We start from the raw sequence: 24,915 nt of genomic DNA, 5'->3' as shown, positions 1-24,915 counted from the left end.
GCTACTACAGCTGTAGCTCCTTTCTATTCTAGCGACAATTTTTGACTAACATTTTAATTTGCTGTTTTAGATGCCAGAGTTCTCTGTGTGTTTCAAAATTCAGGTCCAAAGTTCTAGAAGTAATCCACATGACTCTACTTCTCAAGAGAGATTCCTTTCTGAACAGAGAAAAATCCTAAACATTGGTCATGCTCCAGCGGTACAGCTGTAAGGTATCAAAGTCATTCACACATTTCAGTTTGCTGCCCAAGCTGTATTCTTATGTCATGCATCTTTAGGGTCAGACACCTTTGCATTTCTTAACCTATTCCTCTATTTTTGTCCCAATCTATAGGGGTTCACAGCAAAAGCAAGATTCTGATTTAATTCTACTAACAGTATCTGCTGCATTTTCCAATTATGAAGTCCCATTAAGCACTAGCTCATAGTCCTGTAAGAAAATGCATGCAGACTGCTGGTTTGCAATTTTCATTAATACCACACAGTTGCTAAAGAGCTAGGCATGCTGTTTTTGGTTACCTAACAAAATTAATAGCAGAAAAAAATTTAAGTCAAAGTAGTGAAAACTAATCAATACTGCAGTAGAAACAGTTTTCACCAAAAAAAAGGTTGGTTCTATTTTTATAATTTCACAAGGTGCATGAACAGTTTCATAGAGATTTTCAATTCCTTTTAGTTATTTTAGCTTGTTTATTGTTATATGAGCTGCCACAAATCTCTCAGTACAAATAGGTACGAATATAATATAGTTGTCTAAGTATATATAAATATACCACAGACGTAGATGTTTGAATGATCACTACTGCTGTAGATTACAAACCAGCCAGCAACCAAAGCTTCAGGGCATGTTCCCACACGCCCAAAACATCTGTCAGCTCCGGCTGAGCTGACTAGAGAGACACGTTTGGGTGCCAAGCCCTTCAATTTTTTCAGCTAACACAATGAGGGGAAGCTGAGCTGTGAAACGACAATGCTAGGAACAAAAAAAGTAAGGGTCCATACCATAGCATAAACAACACACCAAGGAGAATGGAGGGCACGGCTACTACAGCAGTGACAATTTGAACACCTGCTGTTAAGGTAATTTTTCTTACACAACTGTACTATGATCATTTTGATCACTGCTGCAGTAGGCTTACATACATGGGTACATCATAGCTTACTACTTTTAGGAGGTGGAAGGGGAAGGGTCTGGGAGCTTTCAGAGAATGTCCTAGCAAAGCCTGATCTTGACCAAAAGGAATAAAGCTTCTGTCTTACAAACATATGTATAAAGAACCCCAGTTGCTACTTCTAGACTACTTTTAGAATCAGACTATTTCCAAAAAGCAACAGATGAAGCCACGGCCCAGAAAGTGAGCACCTTGAACCAGCCTGGAACATTTTTGTTGTGGTGAGTATAACCAAAGGTAATGGCCTGAGATAATCATTTGGAAATAGTCTATTTTGGTAAAGATGGTTCCTCCTCCTTCAGTGACAATACTGGAAGTGGGAAGGAAGGAGAGATGTTGAACCAGATGAAATGAGACAATGATCATTATCGTGATCATTATGCTAAGTGCATAACTTTCATACTAGACTGTCTATTTTCATTAGAGTCAACCCTTTGGGACAGATTCCCAAGATGTGAAATACACATGAGCAGCATTAAGAAAGGAAATTCCTGAGAAATGGGAAACTAAAGGAGGAATATGCTCTATTGCACATCCAATTTGTAATGCAATACAAAGCTGTGAACCATGGACTATGTTGCTGCTGCACAAATGTCATCAATGGGAACGCTCTTAGTCAATGCCATAGAAGCCATTTCTCTTGTGGGATGAGCTTTTGGTTTTGTATTTAAGAGTACACCCTGGTCATTATAAAAGGAAATGCAGTCCAACAGCCATTTGGAAATACTGACTTCTGATACGCTTTTTCCCAATTTCGCTTTAGAGAAGGATACAAATACTTGATATGCCCTTCTGATATCTTTGGTTCAACACAAACAGAATCTGAGCTATGAACATCTGACATGTGTAGGATATATCCTACTTTGTTTTGAGAACCTGAGGAAAAAGGCTGACAAAGTACAGTTTTGTACCTACCATAAATATAGATGTCCGATAGATATGCAACTGCAGTCCTGACATATGGGTTGTCCTGCCTCAGGCAGCCCTTCGGTCGGCCGGATTCCAAAGTCTGGGTCCGGCATCGGCTGATGTCGCCTCCTCCCCAACATCAGAGCGGCTGGGGTATAAAAGCATCAGCGGACGCCATCTTCTTCAGTGTTTCTTGCCCCAGATGCCAGGTGCCCTCCAAGGAAGGCTAAATTTAGAGAATGGATAAAATTCCAGACATGCACAACAGTAATAAACAGATACACCATAAATACTCTCCCCAGCTAATATGAAAAAGGGGGAGTGGACCCAAAAAAGATAATTACAGAGGGGTAGGAGGGAGGGAAAACCTGACTGCAGTTGCATATCTATCAGACATCTACATTTATGGTACGCACAAAACTGTACTATGTCCCTCAAGAATGCAACTGCAGTCCTTACATATGGGTTGAATACCATAGCCAAGCTGGGGGTGGTAGGATCTAAGATAATGATGGTGTAGCTAAAATGCCCTGCAGGACTGCAGAAGCAAAGCCTGCTCGGGATCTGGAATATAAAGGCAGGTTGTAATGCTTGGAAAATGTATGCACGGAGCTCCATGTAGCAGCTTCTAGAATGTCCTTTGTAGCCACCCCTCTTAAAAAGGCTGTGGAGGTGGCTGTAGCTCTGGTGGAGTGTGGCCTGATATTGGCTGGCACACCTTTTCCATGGAAAGAGTAGCAGAATCTGATGCAGTTTCCAATCCATTTTGAAATTGTTTGTTTGGAAATTGCCTTCCCTTGTACTTCAGGAGCGTAAGCTACAAACAGTTGGTCAGACTTTCTGTTGGCCTTTGTTCTATCCAAGTAATAGCGCAATTGTCTGTGCATGTCCAAAGTGTGCAGAAGTTTTTCTCCTTTATTTTGAGGATTGGGAAAGAAAGTAGGCAGGTGAATTGCTTGGTTTAGAGAAACCCTGGATATCACTTTTGGCATGAATGAAGGATTGGTTCTTAAAGAGACTCTGTCCTGATGAAAAATGAGAAATGGAGGTACTGCCATGAGGGCCTGTATCTCCGAGACTCTTCTTGCTGAAGTAATTGCCAACAGGAAAACTGTTTTCCAGGAGAGAAATTGCAATTCTGAAAATGCTGCGGGCTCAAAAGGGAGGAGAGTTAATTTTTCCAAGACGAAATTGAGGTCCCATGCAGGCACTGGTGGCTTTCTTGGAGGTTTGATATTCTTTATCCCCCTTAGAAACTGTCTTGGCAAAGGATGTGAAAACACAGGTGGATCACAGTTGTATTTTGCTGAAATTGCTGAAGCGTGTATTTTTATGGAAGAATATGAAAGGCCATTGTGAAACATTTCTGCCAAGTATTCTAGAATCTGTGGGATGTTCATTACTGATGCATCCTGACCCTTGTTGGCATTACAGATGTTGAACCTCTTCCATTTGGCTAAATAAGTTTTTCTGGTGGAAGGCCTGCGTGCTTCCAGTAGGATCTCTTGAACTTTTTTGGAGAGAGTAATATGGGGAGAAGTCATGTAACCCTCCAAGCTGTCAGTTGCAATGTTTGCAGGTTTGGATGAACAGTCCTGTAATTGTGCTGAGTTATAAGTAGAGGCCATAGAGGCAGGGGCCACGGTCTGGTGCGAGTTATGCTCCTTAGTAATGGGTACCAGTGCTGTCTTGGCCAGTCTGGAGCTATCAAAATGCCTTTCGGTTGTTCTGCTTTGATCTTCAATAACACCTTGGTCATTAATGGTAGAGGCGGGAATGCATAGATTGTTAGAGAATTCCAACTGAAGGAGAGAGCATCTATTCTCCAGGCTTGAGGATGGTGTGTCCTTGAGCAGAACTTTTTCAGATGATGATTGTGGTGTGAGGCAAAGAGATCTATGTCCGGCCTTCCCCATGCATGAGTTATTTGTGAAAAAATGTCTGGATGCAACATCCATTCGTGGGGGTCCATAATGTTTCTGCTTAGACTGTCCGCCAGAAGATTGTCCCTGCCTGGAACAAACTGGGATTGCAACTGTAAGTTCAGTTTCAGGGACTTTTCCCAAAGAGTCATTGTTAGTCTGCAAAGGGGGTAAGAATGAGCGCCTCCCTGCTTGTTTATGTACCACATAACAGTGGTGTTGTCTGTCTTTATTAGCAGATGACCTTGTTGAAGAAATTTTCCGAAGGCCTGGATTGCATGAATCACTGCCAGCATCTCTTTTTGATTGATGTGCAGATGCAATTCCCGGGGAGCCCATTGCCCTTGAATGCATCTGCCTTCCATGTGCGCCCCCCCATCCATGATCTGAGGCATCCGTTGTAATGATTTGGCTTGATTGAGGTTTGTTGAAGGGTATGCCTTTGTTTAGCTGGCTTGCTTGTGCCCACCACAAAAATTCCTTTTGTAGACATGGAATGAGTGGAATAATTGCATCTAAGTTGTGGCTGTGTTGAGACCATAGACTTTTTAGGTACCATTGTAGTTTTCTCATGTGTAGTCTTGCCAGTGGGATCAGGAGAATGCAAGATGCCATGAAACCCAGGGCCTGCAGGATTTTCCTTGCAGTCATCTGGGTGTGCTTTGCTAGGCTTTTGAAGTAATCTGGTAATTGTTCTTGTTTTTCTTCTGTGAGGAAAGCCATTTGTGAATTTGTGTCCAGTTTGGCTCCTAGAAAAATTATTTGTTGGGATGGCTGTAGTCTTGATTTTTGAATGTTGACTGTGTATCCCAAAGCCTGCAGTAAGTGAATGACATAGTCCAAGTTTCTTATCAAGGCTTGCTGGCTGTCCGCTTGTATAAGGCAGTCGTCCAGATAAGGGTATATTTGTATCCCCTGAAGTCTGCAATGTGCAATTACTGATGCCAGGCATTTCGTGAATACTCTGGGCGCAGTAGATAAGCCAAAAGGCAATGCTGAGAATTGATAATGCTCTGACCCTGCAAGAAATCTGAGGTATCTTCTGCAGCTGTGTCTTTTTGGGACATGCAGGTATGCCTCCTTGAGGTCCAGAGTAACCAGCCAAGACCCCTTGCCCAGCATGGGAAGAAGTTGCTGTAACGTCAGCATTTTGAACTTTGGCACAATGAGAAAAGTGTTTAGAGTGGACAAGTCCAGTATAGGTCTCCAATGCTTTTCTTTTCTTGGAACAAGGAACAGTCTTGAGTAGAATCCCTGGCCTTGTTCCTGAGGAGGAACCTTTTCTATTGCTTTGATTTGTAGCAGCTTTGAAACTTGTATGAGTGCCTCTGCCCTTTGTGTGGCAGGTTTGGCATGCCTTGTCTTGTTGGTAAAGTATGGAAGTGGAACCTGTAACCTTTGTCTATTATGTTCAAAATCCATCCGTCCTTTGTAAAAACGTGCCAATTTTTTGAAAATAAGGATAACTTTCCACCTAAAGGAGCTTCTCTTTGAGCCTTGGTCGGCGGTGTCAAAGACAAGTCATTGTGATTGTCCCTGTGGAGCAGTGGGAGTCCCTGCGCCACTTCTCTGATTAGTTGGTTGCCATTGGCCCCTGTAGGAGCCTGAATTGCCCTCTACTCGAGCACGCCTGCTTTTTCCCCCTTTGAAACTTGTCAGTGTCTGGAAAGGACCAATTCTTCGAAGGCCAATTCCTGCTGAACCTTGGTGGCTGAACCTGGAGGAAATCTTTGACTGTTTGTACTGATTTAGCCTTTTCCTCAATTGATTTCAACACACCCTGTGCATTAGCACCAAACAGCTTGTCTTTTTCCAGAGGTGCATCTAGAAGCTTTACTTTAACATGGTCTGGCAATGACTGTTCTTTCAACCAAGCATGTCTACGTATGACGGCCCCCGTCACAGCTGCCCTACATGAAGCTTCCAATGCATCATAACCACACTGAAGAAAATGATTGCTAACCTGCTGAGTATTATGAACCAAATCCTGCAAAGCCTTTCTATCTAAAGGCTCAGGAGAGGCTAACTTTTTCTGCAAATCATCCATCAGCAAATCCTGATACTGAAACATATGAAAAAGACAGTTAAGAGCCCTCATGGCAAGGGTGGTAGAGGTATAAACCTTCTTACCCCACCTCTCCAGGGACCTAGCTTCCTGTCTGGGCAAAGGATTCTTGGTGGAAGTGGCCACTCCTTTGGGCCCCTGAGAAATAGTTTCTAGGTCAACAGAGTGGGCCTTAAAGAGATGCTTATGAGTTTCAGGAACCCTATAATATCTGTCAGGCTTGACAGGAGCAGGAGGGAGAGAATCAGGAGAAGTACTGGAGTCTGAGTACACATCATCCAATACATCTAACACTGGGGGTATAGCTAAAGGCCTGTGCTGGGGTAACTTAAGGAAGGTCCGAAGCCTTTTCCTGGAGTCCGAGAAATCCTGGCCCTGCCACTGAAAATGTTCTCTCATGGAGTGTAGAACTTCCCTGAAAGAAATATCCTCAGGAGGAGAGGCAGAGGGAATGGATTCATCTGCATCAGAATCCTCGTAGGCCGGGAAGGGTTCTTCCTGGGAATCAGAAAGGCCGGACTCACCAGAGGCTTCATCTGAAGAAGGGGTATCTGCCTGCTCAACCCTAGGCCTTTTGTCTGAAGGCGGCTGAGAACCTCTGTCTGGATGAGCCTGAGAGCCCCTGATTAAAGAAATTAGATCTGCAGCTAAAGTCATGATCTGTTTATCCGAAGTGGGAGTCTGTGAAAAAGATTTAGGAGGGTGAGACTTAGCCTGGCTGGCAGCCTTAGCACGTGTGTAATGATGAACATAGACACAGGAGGCCTAGCTGCCCCACGTGCTGGAGTAACTTTGTCCACCGGTATGGTGCCAGGCAAATCTTGGGCTTCGGTTTCAGGAGGAAAAACAACAACCGGTACCGAGGAAGCCTCCGGGACCGAAGTGTGTGGTAAAGCGGCGTCGGCCTGGAGCGGTTGAATTACTGCCTCCGAAGAGACCGATGCACTCGCAGTAGGCTTACGTGATGTTGGTGGAAGTCGCGGGCCGCGAAGGTCGGTCCTGGTCCTTCCGTTTTTTGGAAATGTGTGCTGTCGGAAGTTCCGACGGCATGATATAGGAGTAATTTTCCCCAAAAAAGTCTACAGCAAATTCTGCCCGGCGCCTAAGTGTGCGCTTATTGAAGCGAGCACAGGCAGCACAGGCCAAGACGTCGTGGTCTGGGCCGAGGCAGGGAAGGCAGTAAGAATGGAAGTCCTTATGAGGTATTTGTTTACCACAAGACAAACAATTAACTTTTTTAGTTTTGTCTGACATCGGCTGAGGCAAGAAAAGGTTCCCCAACGGGGTACTTAGCTTTTTGATGACTTCGGTATCTGAAAACACAGGAGCTGGCCGACCGGCACTTGCGAACTGCTTCTGCTTCGGGCACCGCACGGCAAGAAAGACTGGGGAAGATGGCGTCCGCTGATGCTTTTATACCCCAGCCGCTCTGACGTCGGGGAGGAGGCGACATCAGCCGACGCCGGACCCAGACTTTGGAATCCGGCCGACCGAAGGGCTGCCTGAGGCAGGACAACCCATATGTCAGGACTGCAGTTGCATTCTTGAAGGACATCTGACTGATTCAAATTTACTTCAGATGTTATCTTTAGTAGGAAGGAAGAATTAGTCCTCAACGCCACTCTACCTTTATGACGAACGAGATACAGTGGTTTGAAAGACAGTGCTTGTAATTCAGAGAGCCATCTAGTGGATGTAATTACAACCAGGAAAATGCTTTTTCATAAGAAATACTAGAATTCTAATGAAGCTGCTGGTTTGATGGGTTTTGGGTCATGCCTTGAAGAAAGACGGTGATGTCCCATGGGGGGATGGATCCCTAATGGAGAGGTCAGAGTAAGAAAGCACCCTTCAGGAGAGTTTTGGAGTTTTTAAGAGAGGCCATACAGGTGTCATTATGCCCTATGTGAAAGTTTGATATGGTGACCATCTGCACCTTGACAGTGGAGAAACTGCACCCTTTCTGAAAACGTTCCGATACGAAATCTAAAATTGATGGAAGCATAAACAGTATCTAATCCTTTCAATGAAACCAAATATTTTTTTTCCCATTTGCTTTGATGTATCCTTTTGGTACACTGTTTTTGAGATGCAAAAATAATGTGGACTACTGAAGAAGATAGCCTGCCATGTCTGGCTGTTGAAATTGGAGGAATCATGCAGTCAACTTTATGATCTTCTTTAGATCATGCAGAGGAAATCTGGATGAGTGACTCAGGAGGTCTAGACTGTAATCCAATACCCATGAATGGTGTACCAAATGAGGCCAAAAGAAGTGTAACACAACCTGCTGGGACAAAAATGGAGCAATGAGGGTCACATTGGTCTTGCACCTTTTGGTTTTCTGAATGAAGTTTGTCAAAACCAATATCAAGGGGGAAGGGAAAGAAGACACCTGGGGGTCAAGTGTGAACTACACCATCCCTTGTTAACTGTCCCTGTGGAGGGAATAGGCAAAGTAACTGCTGTACCGGTCAGGTATGAGGCAGAGAGGTCTCAGCAAGGTTGGCTGCAGCAGCTGAAAAATTTTGTTGCCACTGTCTGGTTGAGAGACAACTCATGAAGTAGTAGAATCGGCCAACTTTACTTGTTGGCTAGTACATGTCATCCTTAGGATGTGGATTGCTATCAGAAAATGATAGGAAGACATCAGCCACTGCCACACTCTCATGGCCTCCTAGCTAAGTGGGTATGATCAGGTTTCTCCCTTGCTAGCTGACGTTTCACACCACTGCCATGTTGTCCATCTGGATGGATATCATACCCTGAGGGAGGAAGTACTGAAAAGTCTACTGCTCTCACTCAAGATATTTATGTGAAGATTCGTCACGGTACTTGGTTACCCCTAGAGGGCCAGTTTTTCCTTCAAAATGCTCCCACCCATCCCAGAAGGGGACACCTGTTTGGACTTTGCATGTTCTCCCTGTGTCTGTGGGTTCCTCCCACCTCTGAAAAACATGCCAAGCGTTTCCATCTCACACTCACCAAAGAATGGAGCTGTGGACAACAGTACAGACTCTACATGGTGCCCTATAGTGGGGAAGAGTTGTACAGAACAACCTCTTTGGGCATCTACTGGGGTGCGCAACATCCTCAAGACAGCAGAACATGGATCACAGACTGCACGCCATGGCAGGGACAGCCATTCAACAGTGTAAGACATTGCTCTAGGTGATTTGGTCATCCTGACCCGATGACTCAAGAATGGACAGCGTTCGGTCTCACAGAGGGGCTCCCAATGGGAGTAGGTGTAAATCAAGGGTTCAGCTCTGAGCCTCCTGCTCTTCATACTGGTGATGGACTACATTAGCAAACAGTCAGAGGGGACAGATCATAGCTGCTGTAAGCAGATGATATGGCATTACAGGCAGACTGTGAGCAAGAACTTCAGCAAAGGATAGGGGAATGGAATACAAAACTGGAAGCACATGGGATGATACCAAGTACTGATGAGACAGTGATAATGGTAGCAAACTGGGAAATCAGAAGAAGCTGAGAAGTAAGATAGAAGGGAAGACAGTGGAACAGGCTGACAGCTTCAAGTACCTGGGAGGGCACAATGAGGAGAAAGGAGCCCCAGAAGAGCCCAGAGGGGCTACAGCCAACTGGCATAGAATGTCAGGTTTAGTACATGACAGAGGAATGCCAAAGAAAAGTACAGTTGTGTACCTACCATAAATGTAGATGTTCGAGTGTATTCACTGTTGTAGTCATTACTCTTGGATTATCCTGTTGGCAGGCTACGCTCAGTCGGCCAGAATTCCAAAGTCTAGGTCCGGCGTCAGAGCGCCAGGGGTACAAAAGATGCAGCCGACACCATTTTCTTCAGTTTTTCTTGCCCCAGATGTCAGGTGCCCCAAACTGGTGGGCTGAAAAATAAGCCAATAAGAAATGCATGCACAAAAACAACATTTCCTTCATCAACAAACAAATACACCAAAAAGGTTGTATAGGATAGAGAAGTTCATATAAGTCCCAGCAAAGAGTAGGGGGATGGTGGGTGGGTAACCTGGACTGCAACAGTGAATACACTCGAACATCTACATTTATGGTAGGTACACAACTCTACTATGTTCACCATGTTTCACTGTTGCAGCCATTACTCTTGGGTAGAATCCCAAAGCTGAGGATGGGTGGCTGGGCTAAATAGGATTAGGAGAGGCTATGAGGCCCTGCAGAACTGCAGTGGCAAAGCCTGCTCTGGACTTAGAGTAGAGAGGCAAGTGGTAGTGCTTTGTAAAGGTGTGCACTGAGCTCCACGTTGCAGCTCTAAGATATCTTTGGTTGGTACTCCTCGGAGGAAGTCTGCTGAAGTGGCTGCTGCTCTGGTGGAATGAGGCCTAATGCCCTTAGGCACTGATTTGCCATGTTGAAAATAGCAGAAACGGATGCAATTGCCTAGCCATTTAGAAATGGTCAGTTTTGAGATAGCCTTTCCTTGCGATCCTGCAGCATATGACACAAAGTTGCTCAGTCTTTCTGAAAGCTTTAGTTCTGTCCAAGTAGAAGCGTAACTGCCTGTGTATGTCCAAAGAATGCAGAATTTTCTCACCCTTGTTCTGTGGATTTGGGTAAAAGGTAGGCAAGTGAATGGTTTGGTTGAGGGCCACACTGGATACCACCTTAGGCATAAATGTAGGGTTTGTCCTCAGAGAAACCCTGTCTGAATGAAAAATGATGAAAGGTTCCACAGCCATGAGTGCTTGTAACTCTGAGACTCACCTTGCAGAGGTTATTGCTAGGAGCAGAGCTGTTTTCCAGAATAAGAATTTTATATCTGCTGTTGATGCTGGCTCGAAAGGAGGCAGTGTGAGTTTTTCCAAAACATAATTGAGATCCCAGGCCGGAATTGGTGCTCTCCTTGGAGGGCTAATGTTTTTGGCCCCTCTGAGGTACTGCCTTATTAAAGGATGAGAAAAGATAGGAGGCTCTGTATTGTAATGGGCTGAAATGGCAGAGGCATGAATCTTAATTGAAGAGAAAGAAAGGCCTTTATTCAGCATCTCAGTTAGGTATTGTAAAATCTGAGGTATATTTGGTACAAACATGTCAATGCCTTGTTCCTGGTTCCAAGCACAGAATCTCTTCCATTTTTCTGCATAAGATTTTCTGGTACTGGGCCTCCTGGCCTCCAAGATAACATCCATAACCGCTTTTGAAAGAGGAGTGTTCTGAATGGCTACATTATCCGCCAAGCTGACAGATTTAAGGTTCTGAGTTGGCTGTGCAGGATCTGATTGTTTTGTTGGGTCAGCAAGTGAGAAGTTTGAGGCAATATCCATGCTGGACCTTGAGACAAGCGTTTTAAGACTGGGTACCAGTGCTGGCGTGGCCAGTCTGGTGCAATCAGTATAATTTTTGACTTCTCGTCTGACCTTTATGAGTACTCTGGGAAGGAGAGGCCATGGGAGAAAAGCATATGCTGTTACATTTTTCCAGCTGAATGATAGGGCGTCCACTTTCCATGCTTGCTTGTGATAAATCCTTGTGCAAAACTCTGCAATTGACAGTTGTGAGGGGAGGCAAATAGATGTCTGGGCATCCCCATTTCCTTATTATCATGCTGAAGACTTGTGGATCCAGTTTCCATTCATGGGGATCCATGAGGTTTCTGCTTAGTTCATCTGCCAGAGTATTTGTTTTTCCTGGCAGGAATTGTGCTTGCAGGTGAACTTGAAAAGCCAATGCTGTGTCCCATAAGGTCATTGCTTGTCTGCAGAGGGGGTAGGAATATGTACCTCCCTGCTTGTTTATGTACCACATGACCGTACTATTGTCCGTCTTTACCAGTAACAGTCCTGGATGAAGCAGGTCCTTGAAAGCTGTCAGGGCATTTTGAACAGCTAGCATCTCTTTTTGATTGATGTGAAGATGCATTTGGTTTGCAGGCCATGTGTCCTGAATACATTTTCCTGCCATAAGGGCCCCCCAGGCATAATCTGATGAATCCGTTGTCGGTGTCTGTCTGACTGTGGGTAAATTGAATGGCAGATCCTTGTTGTGCTGACAGGCTTCTGCCCACCATCAAAACTCCTGTTGTAGGCAGGGAATGAGTGCAATTACTGTCTCCAGGCTGTGGCAATGCTGAGTCCAAACACTTTTCAGATACCACTGTAGTTTCCTCATATGCAGTCTGGCATATGGAATGAGTAGAATGCAGGATGCCATGAAACCCAAGGCCTGCAGGATTTTCCTTGCAGATAAGTGGGTTTTTGTTGCCAATTTCTTGAAGTAGTCAGTTGCTTTTGCTTGTCTGGCGTGAGATAAGCCATCTGGGCAGTTGTATTTAAGCTTGCACCCAGGAATATTATCTCTTGAGGGGGCATTAGTTTTGACTTCTTTTTGTTTACTGTGTACCCTAGGCCAATTAGTAATCTTTTTACAAACGCCAGATGCTTTAGAAGGCTGTCTGTTCTCTGCTTGAATTAGGCAGTCGTCCAAGTAGGGATATATTTGAATTCCTTTTTGACTGCAAAACGCAATTACTGTTGCCAGGCATTTTGTGAAGACCCTGGGCGCAGTAGATAAGCCAAAGGGCAGTGCAGAGAATTGGTAATGCATTGAGCTAGCTATGAATCTGAGGTATCTTCTGCAAGATTGTCTGATTGGGACATGCAAGTATGCCTCTTTTAGGTCCAAAGTTACGAGCCAAGCCCTCTTGCCCAGCATGGGCAGTAGCTGCTGTAGAGTCAACATCTTGAATTTTGGAACTTCCAGAAACATATTTAGTATAGACAGGTCCAGTATTGGTCTCCAGGTTTTGTCCTTCCTGGGTACTAGGAAAAGTCTGGAGTAAAATCCTTGCCCCTGCTCTTGTTGTGGTACTTGCTGAATGACCCTCATGTCCATGAGGGTTGTAATTTGCTTTTGTGCCTCTGCCCATTGATTGTGTGGCAGGTCTGGCATGCCTTTGACCTTGGTAGAGTGTGAAAATGGAACCTGTAGCATTGGGACACTATGTTCAGGACCCATTTGTCTTGGGTAACCATTTGCCAATTTGATGGAAAAAGTGCTAGTTTTCCCCCTAAGTGGGCTGTCAAAAGAAAACTGCTTGGAACTGGTAGAGGAAAGTCATTGGGACTGTTTCCTGTAAGGTTGTGATTTGTCTTCTCCGCTTTTGGAGGTAGAAGCACCCCACTGTTTAGGCCTGTATGAGCCTTGGGGCTGAGAACTGCCTCTGGGACGCCTGTATCTGCCTCTTTGTGGTCTGTCTGACACTGGAAAGGACCAATTTTTAGAAGGCCAGTTCCTGCTAAACCTGGGTGGCTATACCTGTAAGAAATCCTTGACTGTCTGCATGGATTTTGCTTTATCCTCCATTTTTTTCAACACCTCTTCTGCTTTAGTACCAAAGTATCATGCTGTAATGGTGCATTTAATAATTTTGCTTTAACATGATCAGGCAGATTCTGTTCCTTTAACCAAACATGCCTTCTAATAACAGAACCTGTAACAGCGGCCCTGCAAGAGGCCTCCAGTGAATCATAACCACATTGCAAAGTATGCTTTCCCACTTGTTCAGTTGCATGCAATAAATCCTACAATTCCTTGTTCTCTGAACATTCAGTTATTTGTCAACATTTTCTGTTTAAGCAGTGACATTAAATACTGCTGATATTTAAGCATATGAAACTGACAACTTAAAGCCCTTACAGCCAGGGTAGCAGAAGTGTAGACTTTTTCCCCCATCTGTCTAGACAATAGAATCCCTATCAGAGGAGACGGGCTTTTTTGCAGTGGAAGCTTTAACCCCCTTGGGACCCCGAGATATAGTTTCTGGGTCAGCAGCGAGATTTTTATACAGGAATTTATGAGAATCCGGGACCCTGTAGCATCTGTCTGGCTTAGCAGGTGCAGGGGGTAGAGAGTCAGGGGACAGGCCGGACTCTGAAAATACATCATCTACAATGTCTAGAACAGGTGGAATAGCAAGGGGTCTGTGCTGAGGAAGAAGCAGAAAGTCTCTGAGCCTTTTCTTAGATTCAAAATAATCTTGGCTCTCCCAGTGGAAATGCTCCCTCATAGTATGCAGGGTTTCCCCAAAAGAATAATCCTCAGGAGGAGAGGTTGAAGGAATGGATTCTACAGCATCATAATCCTCATAGGGAAGCATGGAGTAATCCTGCTCAGAAGAGGAATCAGAGGAAATAGATACCTGATCAGAAGAATCATACTCTGTCTCTCTTGCCTAGGCCTCTTATCAGGAGGGGGATGGGAGCCCCTGATCAAAGTAATTAGGTCTTCGGCCATTTTGAGCATCTGTTTTTTAGGCATGGAAGTCTGAGTAGGAGAATGCTGTACTTGTTTCTTTGTCTTTAGAGCTGCTTTAGTCTGTCTTTGAAGCTGAGGATGGCTTAATATATAGTTGTGTAGGTCTGAAGACCACCTCAGAAGCCGATGCCTGCTCAGCAGCTCCAGACCCATCTGAGGGAATGATTTCAGTGTCCAATACCTGGAGTATCCAGAGGCCCAGTCAGCTCCACGTGGGAGTCGGGGGCTGCGAAAGCGACTCACTGAGAATCAGCGACTGGCATAGTAGAGGCTTCATCGTCTGTTTTAGACCTCGGATGCCTATCCCTGTCCTTTTCCTTGCGTTTTTTGTAAACTCCGGTTGTTGGCTGGTCCGACGGCATTATATAATTAAATCTTCGGCCAAATAATGAAATGCAAAATCGAACAGACGCTTGATAGTGCGTTGGTTAAATCTAGCACAAAAGTGACAGCTAGCAACGTTGTGATCAGGGCCTAGGCAAGGAATACAGGAAGAGTGAAAATCCTTATGAGGTATTTGCTTCCCACAAGAAATACAATTGTTAACTTTTTCTGACATCGGTCTGGAGCAAGAAAAAAGTTTCCCTAATGGGGTACTTAGCTTTAACGAAGACTTTGGTTCTGAAATTCGGATTTGAAAATCTCAGGAGTCGGCTCGCGAACTGCTTTTGCTTTGGACACCACGCGGCACGAAAGACTGAAGAAAATGGCGTTGGCTGCATCTTTTATACCCCTGGTGCTCTGACGTCAGGGAAGAGGCGACAGCAACCAATGCCGGACCTAGACTTTGGAATTCTGGATGACTGAGGGTAGCCTGCCAGCAGGATAACCCAAGAGTAATGACTACAACGGTGAAACGTGATGAACATCTGAAAAATAAGGTGTACAAAACATTGGTGTGACCAGAATTACTGTATGGTAGAGAAACCTGGGCAGTAAAGGCAGAGCAGATGAGGAAGCTAGAGGTGATGGAATCAAAGTGCTTGAGACAGGTGGTAGGATGCACAATGTGGGAGAGAAAGAAATGAAGACATTAAGAGCAGAAAACAAAATCGCTCCAACTGCAGAACAGATTATGGTGGTTCAGGCGGTTTACTATTGAAATGTTGAACGGCACTACATCGACTGTACTATAGTCGAACACGGAAGTTCGAAAATAGTAATGTCGACGACAAAAAAAGAATCTAGGACTGTGTTTTAACATGGGTCGAGGTAGGGAGATGTTTGTAGTTCTGAATAATACTGAACACCTAACTCGACCCATGTTAAAACCATTCCTAGATTGTTTTTTTGATGTCGACATTACTATTTTTGAACTTCCGTGTTCGACTATAGTACAGTCGACATAGTGCCGTTCGACATTTCAATAGTAAACTGGTTCAGGCACGTGCAGAAAAACAAAAAACAATTTGGTGAAGATGTGGGACAGACAGGAAAAAGGTAAGCGGAAACGAGGGTGCCCAGCAAAGAGATGGATGGATTGTGAGAGAGAACATCTGTGACAGTCAAGCATGAGTGTCGAAGAAGGCAGGAGTGTAGTAGTGAATTGAGACAGAGATGGTGACAGTTAACGCAACACCCCCAACCCAATGAGAAAAAATGGGAAAAAGGGGGCCAATGATGATCATCATCCCAAAAGGGAAGCATCAACGGTTATTGTGGCAAGGGGTTTTGTGGAGAAAAGGTTCTTCCTTCATTACTGATTGGCAGATTATCCACCACGTGATACAGGATCATAGGAGATTACTAGGCTATCGACCCAGAGGTCATTTTAAGCTTAGCCATTTCAACCCAATGTAATACCATAAAGGTACTAGTAAATACCAAAGATTGCATTTAGTGAGGACTGCTCTTGGCTCTGTTTCACATGAATTGGTAGCCTGTAACAAAGAAGTGGCAATTGCTGGGAGAAAAATAGGACATGCTGGAGGGACAGATTTAAGTCTCAGGCCACATTTACGTCCCTGAAACAGGTAGTCCTAGACCCATTTGATTTATGAATATGCAGTAAGTTCATTAGCTTTGGGTCTTGGGTTGCTCTGTAGGCCAGGCATAAGTCTCGCTAAGAAGTCTATATGATATGGAGTATACTGACAGGGATTTTAGTGGTCCATGTAAGGTACATGTTGGAAGCATTCGATCTTCTCTGTTAGAAACCTCAGAGATCTAACTGCTGTAGGTGCTTAGTACGGTACACACCGAATAGGGTGTTACACTGAATTATAGGCCGGATAAGTGCCTAGTACAGGGAAGTTATAACTTCTTTTGTTCTTGAGAGGATGCCTTTACTAATCAAGTGAGCTATGTGGAAAGTTTTCCTTACAATGGTAGACATGTGGTGGTCGAAGTTAAGATTGCATTCAACCTGTGAGCCCAGGTCTCTTACCACTACATGGGTACTTTGGGTACTGTTACAGATTTGATAGTGTGAAGGGACATTGTTTGTGATGAAGGGAATAACTATGAATTTCTTTGCATTCAGTTTGAGACCGTGACTAATATACCAGTCATTGGTCTGTGAGAGACCATCCTAGAGTACACTGACATTTGGGAATTCAGTGATTGCACCTAGTTTGCATTCGTCTGCAAATTTGGTCAGCCATAGCCCTTTAGTTTTGACCTTAACATCTGAGAAGTACATACCAGACAGTAGAGGGCCCAGCACTAATCCCTGTGGCACCCCGCTGGTAACAGGTCTTCTGGCTGATGTTGATTCACCCACTTTGATAGTGTGTGTCCAGGTCCAGTTTGGGAGCCAGTTGGCAACCCATCTTACAATTAAGGGATTTACATTCAGTTTGCTAAGTTTATCGGTAATGCCTGAATGTGGGATTGTGTTGAAAACCTTTGCCAAGTCAAGGTATGCTGTATGCACAGCTATGCCCTCATCAATGTCCTTGGTCATGCATTCAAAAAAATCCACCAGATTTAACAGGCAGGATCATCACAAAGCCAAATTGGGTAGGATCTAGGGTTTGGAGGTCACCTATGTCTATTTATGAGGTCCATAATGATACATTCCACGGCCTTACAGATGAGGCTGGTCAAGCTTATGGGTCTGTAATTCCCTGGGTCTGTTGCCAAGCCACCTTTGTGGGGGGGAATAACAGTAGCTGTTCTCCATTCCGCAGGAACAAAGTCTGTGATTAGGCAATGATTGAAAAGGGTACTTACTATTAGTTTATGTTTTAGCCTGTTTAGAAGACAGCCCGGGATGTCATCTGGTCCCACAGAGGCTGTGTTCTTTGCCTTGTACATGGCTTTGAGGACTTGCTCTTTGGACATGTAAGGTGGGGGAGGGTTTGTTCTAAGTTAGGAGGAGATAAGGGAGTGAAACCTATCTGCTAGCAGGTTTGCCATCTCTGTGGGGTCAGTGTGTGTGATACTGTTGGCCACCAGTTCTGCACATGTTTGGGTCCTACCATTTAGGTTACGTACATAGCTATAAAAGGCCTTATAGCTATCCTTGGCAGTATTTGCTAGGTTTAACTCAAAGGAGCTCTTGGAGTTTTGACAAGTTGTCTTATTTGCCTGTTAAGGCTGAGAAATCTGCTTCTCCATTAGGTCCTTGTCTGTTTTTCTGTACAGCAACTTTTTGCATTTACTGTAGAGTTGATGATGCTGGATGTCCACCATGGCAGCTTGATTTGCTTGGGGCTCTGGCTTTGATTCTATCTGGTACAGTTGAGTTTATACACTTATGCAAGTGACTGTACAGGGCTTTAGTGTAAGCTTCAGCGCAGTTATCACTTTCAGCATGGAGTGGGGCTTGGAATGCATTTATAGCTTCACCTAGGAGAATATAGTTTGCCTTGGTGAAGTTTTTCAGTCTGATTTCACCTTTTGTGAGTTCTGGTGTTACTGTCAGTTTGGAGGAGACTCGTGTTGTCAGTTTTAACTAATGAGAGTCCAACAGTTGCAGCAATGCACCTGTTTGCCAGACTGTTTAGGACCAGATCTAAAATGTTTGTTCCTCTTGTCAGAGTATGGACAATTTGCTTTAGGGATTTGAATTCACAAAGTCAAGAAACATTTGTGTTGGGGAGTTTGGGCTAGAGTAGGTTTCCCAGTTGATGGTGGGATAGTTGAAATACCACATAACCAGTGTGTTTGGTAAAATTTACATTGTCTTCAGTTTGGTTAAGTAGACTTCATGGGTGTTGTGACCCATGGAGGGGGATCTACAACTGGCTAGGACTTGAATGAGGGTCTTGCCCATCGTAACCTGGACCTGGAGTGAACTCCATGGAGTTGTCCAGTCCAACTAGACACAAGGTAAATGCATCTCTAATACAGATTGAAACACCACTTCCTTTGGTTTTCACACGTTCATTTTGTGGTCTAAAGGTGTAGAGGAAGGCATTGTAGCCTTGCAGGGCTGGAATACTCTCTGAGGCCTTAAACCAGGTTTCTGTGACTGCACCATCTGCAACTTCTAGTGACAGAAAGGCGTGCAGTCTTTGGTTTAAGCTGCTAGCATTTAGCAGCATAACCCTTATTTTGTTCTGAATGGTTCATTTCATGAGCGAGGTACGTCGTGGTCAGGGCCTAGGCAAGGAATACAGTACAACTGAAAATCTTTATGAGGTATTTGCTTTCAACAAGAAATGCAATTATTTACTTTTACTGACATCGGATTAGAGCAAGAAAAAGTTTCCCCAATGGGGTACTTAGCTTTTAGTTGAAGACTTCTGTTCTGAAACTCGAAAACGAAAATTTCAGGAATCGGCCGACCGGCACTTACGAACTGCTTCTGCTTCTGGCACCGCACGGCAAGAAAGACTGGTGTAATGACGTCAGCTGCATGTTTTATACCCCTGAAGTCATGGAAGAAGAGAGAGCAACCAACGTAGGACCCAAGACTTTGATAATCAGGCCGACGGAGGGCTACTGCAAGCAGATAACCCAAATGTAATGACTGCAACAGTGAAACATGAAGAACATCCCTTATTTTGTTCTGAATGGTTAATTTCATGTTAGTAAGGTTATAGAGACCTCGCTAAAATAGGCACTATGGGGAAGCAAGAGACTTTGCCAGCAGGGGAAAGCCTAGGGGTGGACAGGTGCAAATAGCCTTCGGCAGCAAGGTTTGTCGAACATGGCTTCCCAGGCAGACAAACTGTATCCCCTTGGAATGACACCAAAAACTAAGCGAATTATTGAAATCAATTATTTTTTGTTTATACTATGATCAATACAAACTTGTGGATGGGGTGTACAGACTTGCCACTGAACTGCAAGAGTCTGCTACATTACTTTCATGTGCTATCTTGCCAGAGGAACTAGTATAATGGTAGAGGCCATCAAACCTAACAAAGAATCAACCTTGCTTGAGGACAAGGCTGCTGAATAACCAGAGATGTCAGTAGGCATAGGGAGAGTACTCCGATGTCTGGAAGTTTGGCAATTTGATGGACTGCTACTTGTTGTACGAGAGACAGTTGGCTTTTTGACTGACTGTGATCCCAAGTAACTATACAATGCAGAGCAATTAGGTTCTGGTATTGTACCAGTAGATCCCTGGAAGTAGCAGTAAGGAGCCAATCCTCTAGGTGCAGAGATAAGCTGCTTTCACTGCCGAATTTTATGAACACCAAAGGGGCTGTGGTGAGACTAGGCAGTGCTCTGAAATGAAAATGATAGTCTGGCAGTTGGGAAATAGAGAAATCTCCTGGATTGCCTATGTATTTTTAGGTGATAATAGGCATTATATGTAGACAAAGCCCATCCAATCATTCCCTCTCAAAAGAGAGAATATGGACTGTATGGTGACCATCCAAAATTTGTCTCATGAATTGAATGAGACCAATTCAAAAATCAGCCCAAGTTCCCTTGTCTTTTTTGAAACTCAAAAGAATCTGGAATAGCCTCCAGATCCTAACTGGTCTCAGTGGTTCAGCTGGATGACATTTCTAGCAACTTAGAAACTTCTGTTGCTGCACATTCCATTGACTAGGTGGAACATCGTGACTCTAGTTTCTTCTTTGGAGGGTAAGAAAAAGTAATGGTACAGCCTCTGGTGAGTATACTTAACACACAGGACTCCAATGTAAAAGTCTTGCAGGGTAGGATTTCTCTGTGAAAGTACAGCGAAGATTATGCAGTCTGCCTCTGACCCTATGGTGACATCCATTTGAGTTGCCTCCCCTCTGCCCTGGTGGGGGACTGCAGGGGTCTCTCTCCAGAAGGACTATCCTGGTGACAACCCTGTGGTTTATTGAACCACATCTTCTTAACAACCCTTTGGTTCTTAAAAAAAGGTTCTCTGTGGGGTGAAAAAATGGAGATGCACGGTAATGCTAGTACCTGCTGCTCTGCCTGTACCACCATCTGCACTGGACAGCAGATGTATGGTAATGTTAAAACTGAACTGCAGAGCACACAATTGGAAGTCCAGTGTTTGAGCATCTGCTGGCAAGGTACCCATGAGGGACTTTGCAAGCTCTTTGATCAGGTCCCTCTGAAACACATGTCATGTGTGCAAGGTAATTCAGCACTCTTAACTGGTTTAACAGACTTGTGCTTTAGCAACCTTTGCAATCTAGCTACTGCCCTTGTCTCCCTGTTAGTGGGAATGAACACAAGAACTCTCCTCAGATAGTTCATGTGTTGTGGCTGCTACTCATGGCATCTATTGGTGGTCATTCACTCCAGTGTTTCCTGTCATTTGGAGCCACAGAAATCCTATTAGACTTCTAAGTGATAGGTTCTGCTACTTCAAAGTACTTCCATGCCTGCCGTGCCACAAGATCTATGAGGGCAGTAGCAAATGGCACCACCCAGGACACAGCTGAACCAGTACCAAAAGCCTTGAGAAACGCAGATTAATTTGGGGAAGGAGTTTCAGTGGACAAACCCCTTCACTATTTCATCAATTCTGGAATGTCACCAAATGTAATGCCTTCTAGAAGGGATCTAGGGTAACCTTCATCTTCAGTAACAGACTCTGGTAAAGAGTTCAAGTGTTTCCATTTGTAAGTCTGTTTTCCAGGACCTTGTCTTGGAGGAATATTAAGAAACAGGTCCAAAACAGCCTGGGAACTCAAGTGGATACTCTAAGCCTCAAAGCACAGACTGTTCCCACCCATCTGAATGAGAGGAGTAAAAGTATCCATTTGGAGTTGGGAGAGAGACAAATTCAAAAGCAGTAACAGACTCATTGGCCCAACCAAGACTCATTAAAAGCCTCAAATGCAGATGCCATGATCATTGCAGAGGAAACCTCTCTCCTACCTGAGGATGTAGGAAGTATCCTAGGCCCAAACTGGGTTTGGCTTCAAGGACGACCGCTTACCAGAGCTATCGACAACACAGGACGTTAACTACAGATGACTCCTAAAATTCTGAAGTAGACTCCACCATGAGAACCCTAGCACCAATGCTTTTGCTCCGAGATTTGTTTTGATCAGAGAGAAATGGAGTCATGAGGATAAGGGATGTTGTCAAAGCTAAAGTTCCTTAAGCTGTCAATTACAACCGAGACACATTGGAGGGGTTATGTGACCTGTGGTGACTGGATCTAAAGGGCAGACTAGTACTGGAGGGAAAAAAAAAGAGGGGGCCAGTTGGATCCATACCCAAAGTGGCATGTCACAATGCTGCCAGGAGAACTCAGTTAGATCTGTCTTTTCAGGAATTTCCTTAACATTCAATTGATGTCCATCTGTGTAAGGTTTCTGGTGGACTGGGCTGGCCTTAATGACAATCCCACCAGACGTCTGGAGTACTCTCTCGAAATATGGGTGAGTGGAGCCAAGGTGTCACTGGCTCTTCTGAGAATCTAAGCTGAGGCAAGAGAGGTGTTAGAAGTGAGCAGCTGGTGAATCCGATTTACTGAGTCAAGTGCTAGACCAGAAGGATCTGTCAGATCCAGAGACCTTTTCCTATAATTCTCTGACCTTTTTTTCTTCAGATTTCTCTCTCTAGGTTTTTCTTTAAACTTCTCTCTTTTTTTCTCTCCATTCTACTGCACATGGGAGCTGATGCTTAGGCTGTGGCAAATGAGATACAAAGTACTTAAGCGGTGTGAAAGGAATTATCGGTATGAAAGAAGTCAGAGCCTCTGATCCACAGCTTTAGAAGAAGGCACATAGGTCGGATTGAATCAGATCCAAAAACCCAAAGGTTGAATTGGACGCAATTGGACATCTGATCCAAATGATTAGCAGCAGTAGGATTTACTAAAGCTACAGCTGTAGGGACAAGTTGGAAAAAATGTACAAAAACTTACAAAACTAAGGAACTTTACAGTTTATCAGCCCTTTTAGTGGCAGCAAGATGACTGTCAAGAAAATTGTAGGCAGTGACAAACATCCTTCAGAGACAGCAGAAAGTACTTGTGTACACTTGCCATAAATGTAGATGTTAGAGTGTATTCACTGTTGCAGTCATCACACTTGGGTTATCTGCCTGCAAGTAGCAATCAGTCGGCCTGAATACCAGTAGGGTTACCACCTGTCCCACTTTACGAGGGATAGTCCGTCTTTGGGCAGTTGTGTCCTGACAAAAAATTTAAAAAATGGAAAATGTCCTGAGATTTTAGGACAAAATTATTTCCTATATTTTATATAATAGTTGCATAAAACAGTTATTCTGTATCTAAAATACCTAAATGTTATAAGAAACAGAATAAGCAACTAAAATGCTACAAAAATAAACTTTTATTTAGGCAAAAAAGTTAAGTTCTATCCTTTGTAGTGACCGTGGGTATGTTTCGGCCTGTAAAATCTGATATTTGTACTGAAAATGTCCCACTTTGGCCATTTCAAAAGGTGGCAACCCTAAATACCAGAGTCTTGGGATTTCTGCGTCGGATGCTGTCGCCTCTTCCATGACGTCAGGTTATCAGGGATATAAAACATGCAGCCGACACCATTACATCAGTTTTTCTTGCCCCAGATGTCAGGATCCCCCAAAATTTGAAGCAATTACATGGTGTGGAACGCCTGCAGTAAAAAGTAAACACCCTTGCCATAAGATATGGCCAAAAAAAGAGGAGAGGTATAAAGTGTAGTTAAGTCAGGGGGCTGGAGGGAGGTTAACCAGGACTGCAACAGTGAATACACTCGAACACCTACATTTATGGTAAGTGTACACAACTGTACTATGTTCATCATGTTTCACTGTTGCAGTCATCACACTTGGGTAGATTCCCAAAGCTGAGGAAGGCTGGAGGCAGTCAAGAAGTATTGGGGCTGGCTAGCAGGCCTTGTAAGATTGCTGTAGCAAATCCAGCTCTAGATTTAGAAAAGATAGGTAAGTGATAATGCTTGGTGAAGGTGTGTACAGAGCTCCAGGTTGCAGCTTCCAGGATGTCCCTGTTAGGGACTCCCCTGAGAAATGCTGTATAGGTTGAGGTGGCCCTAGTGGAATGGGTTCTGATCCCCTGTTGGGTAGGTTTTCCATGGTGTTTGTAGCAGAAAAGGATGCTGTGCGCTACTCATTTGGAGATGGTTTGCTTTGAAATGGCCTTGCCCTCTGCCCCTGTAGCAAAGCTGACTAGCAGCTGGTCAGACTTTCTGAAAGGTTTAGTCCTGTCAAGATAGAACTTAAGTTGTGTGCACGTCCAAGGAGTGCAGGATCCTTTCCCCTTTAGTCTGAAGATTAGGAAAAAAGGTGGGTAATTGGATGGATTGGTTTAAAGCCACACTGGATACCACCTTGGGCATAAATGATGGGTTAGTCCTGAGGGAAACCCTGTCCGCATGGAAGATAATAAAGGGTTCCACAGCCATAAAGGCCTGCAACTCAGACACTCTTATTGCTGAATTGATGGCTAGAAGTAAGGCTGTTTTCCAAGAGAGGAAGTCTAACTCTGCTGTAGCAGCAGGCTCAAAAGGGGGAAGCGTGAGCTTCTCTAGTAAAAAGTTAAGGTCCCAGGCAGGAGTGGGAGCTCTCCTCAGGGGGTCTTAAATTGTTAGCTCCTCTCAGGAACTGTTTGACCAGAGGGTGAGAAAAAAGGGGTGGCTCAGTATTGTAATCAGCTGAGACGGCAGAGGCATGAATCTTAACTGAAGAGAAGGATAGGCCTTTGTGGAGCAGCTCTGCTAGGTAATCTAGGATTTGAGGTAAGAAGGGCATGGTTGTGTCCTTACCCTGAGAGTGGCGCCAAGAGCAGTATCTTTTCCACTTTTCTGAATAGGATTTCCTAATATTAGCCCTCCTGGCCTCAAGGATGACATCCAGCACCTGTTTGCTGAGGGTTGGTGGTGATGCATTCAGGGAATAAGCCAGGCGGCTACATTCAGGGTTTGCAGATGAGGTTGCAAAATCTGGCCCTCCTGCTGAGATAGCAGGGTGGGGGTCTGATGCAGGTGCCAAGGTGGCACTGCTGTCAGACTGCGTAAAAGTGGTACCAGTGCTGGCATGGCCAGTCTGGTGCAGTAAGGATTGTCCTTGGCCTGTCCTGTTTGTTCTTGAGAAGTACTTGACAGGAGGTGCAGAGGGGAAAGGCATAGATTGAGAGGTATTCCCATGTAAAGGAAAGGGCATCCACTTTCCATGCTTGGCTGTGGGGAGTTCTGGTGCAAACTTTGCTCAACTGATGGTTTTGGGGGGAAAGCAGAGAGGTCCACCT

The 24,915-nt window shown here is 44.4% G+C and overlaps 1 protein-coding gene across 1 annotated transcript in view; it reads right to left on the bottom strand.

Moving 5' to 3' along the window:
- Positions 1-24,915, bottom strand: part of UBE2O (ubiquitin conjugating enzyme E2 O) — a 1,895,179-nt gene that overhangs the window by 693,234 nt on the left and 1,177,030 nt on the right. The gene's annotated exons all lie outside the window — the stretch shown is intronic.

This window comes from Protopterus annectens, chromosome 12.part0, assembly GCF_019279795.1.
Source record: "Protopterus annectens isolate FY-2018-M chromosome 12.part0, PAN1.0, whole genome shotgun sequence".
Taxonomy (NCBI): Eukaryota; Metazoa; Chordata; order Ceratodontiformes; family Protopteridae; genus Protopterus; species Protopterus annectens.
The sequence above is the reverse complement of the archived record's forward strand: the minus strand, read 5'-3'. Positions and strand labels throughout refer to the sequence as shown.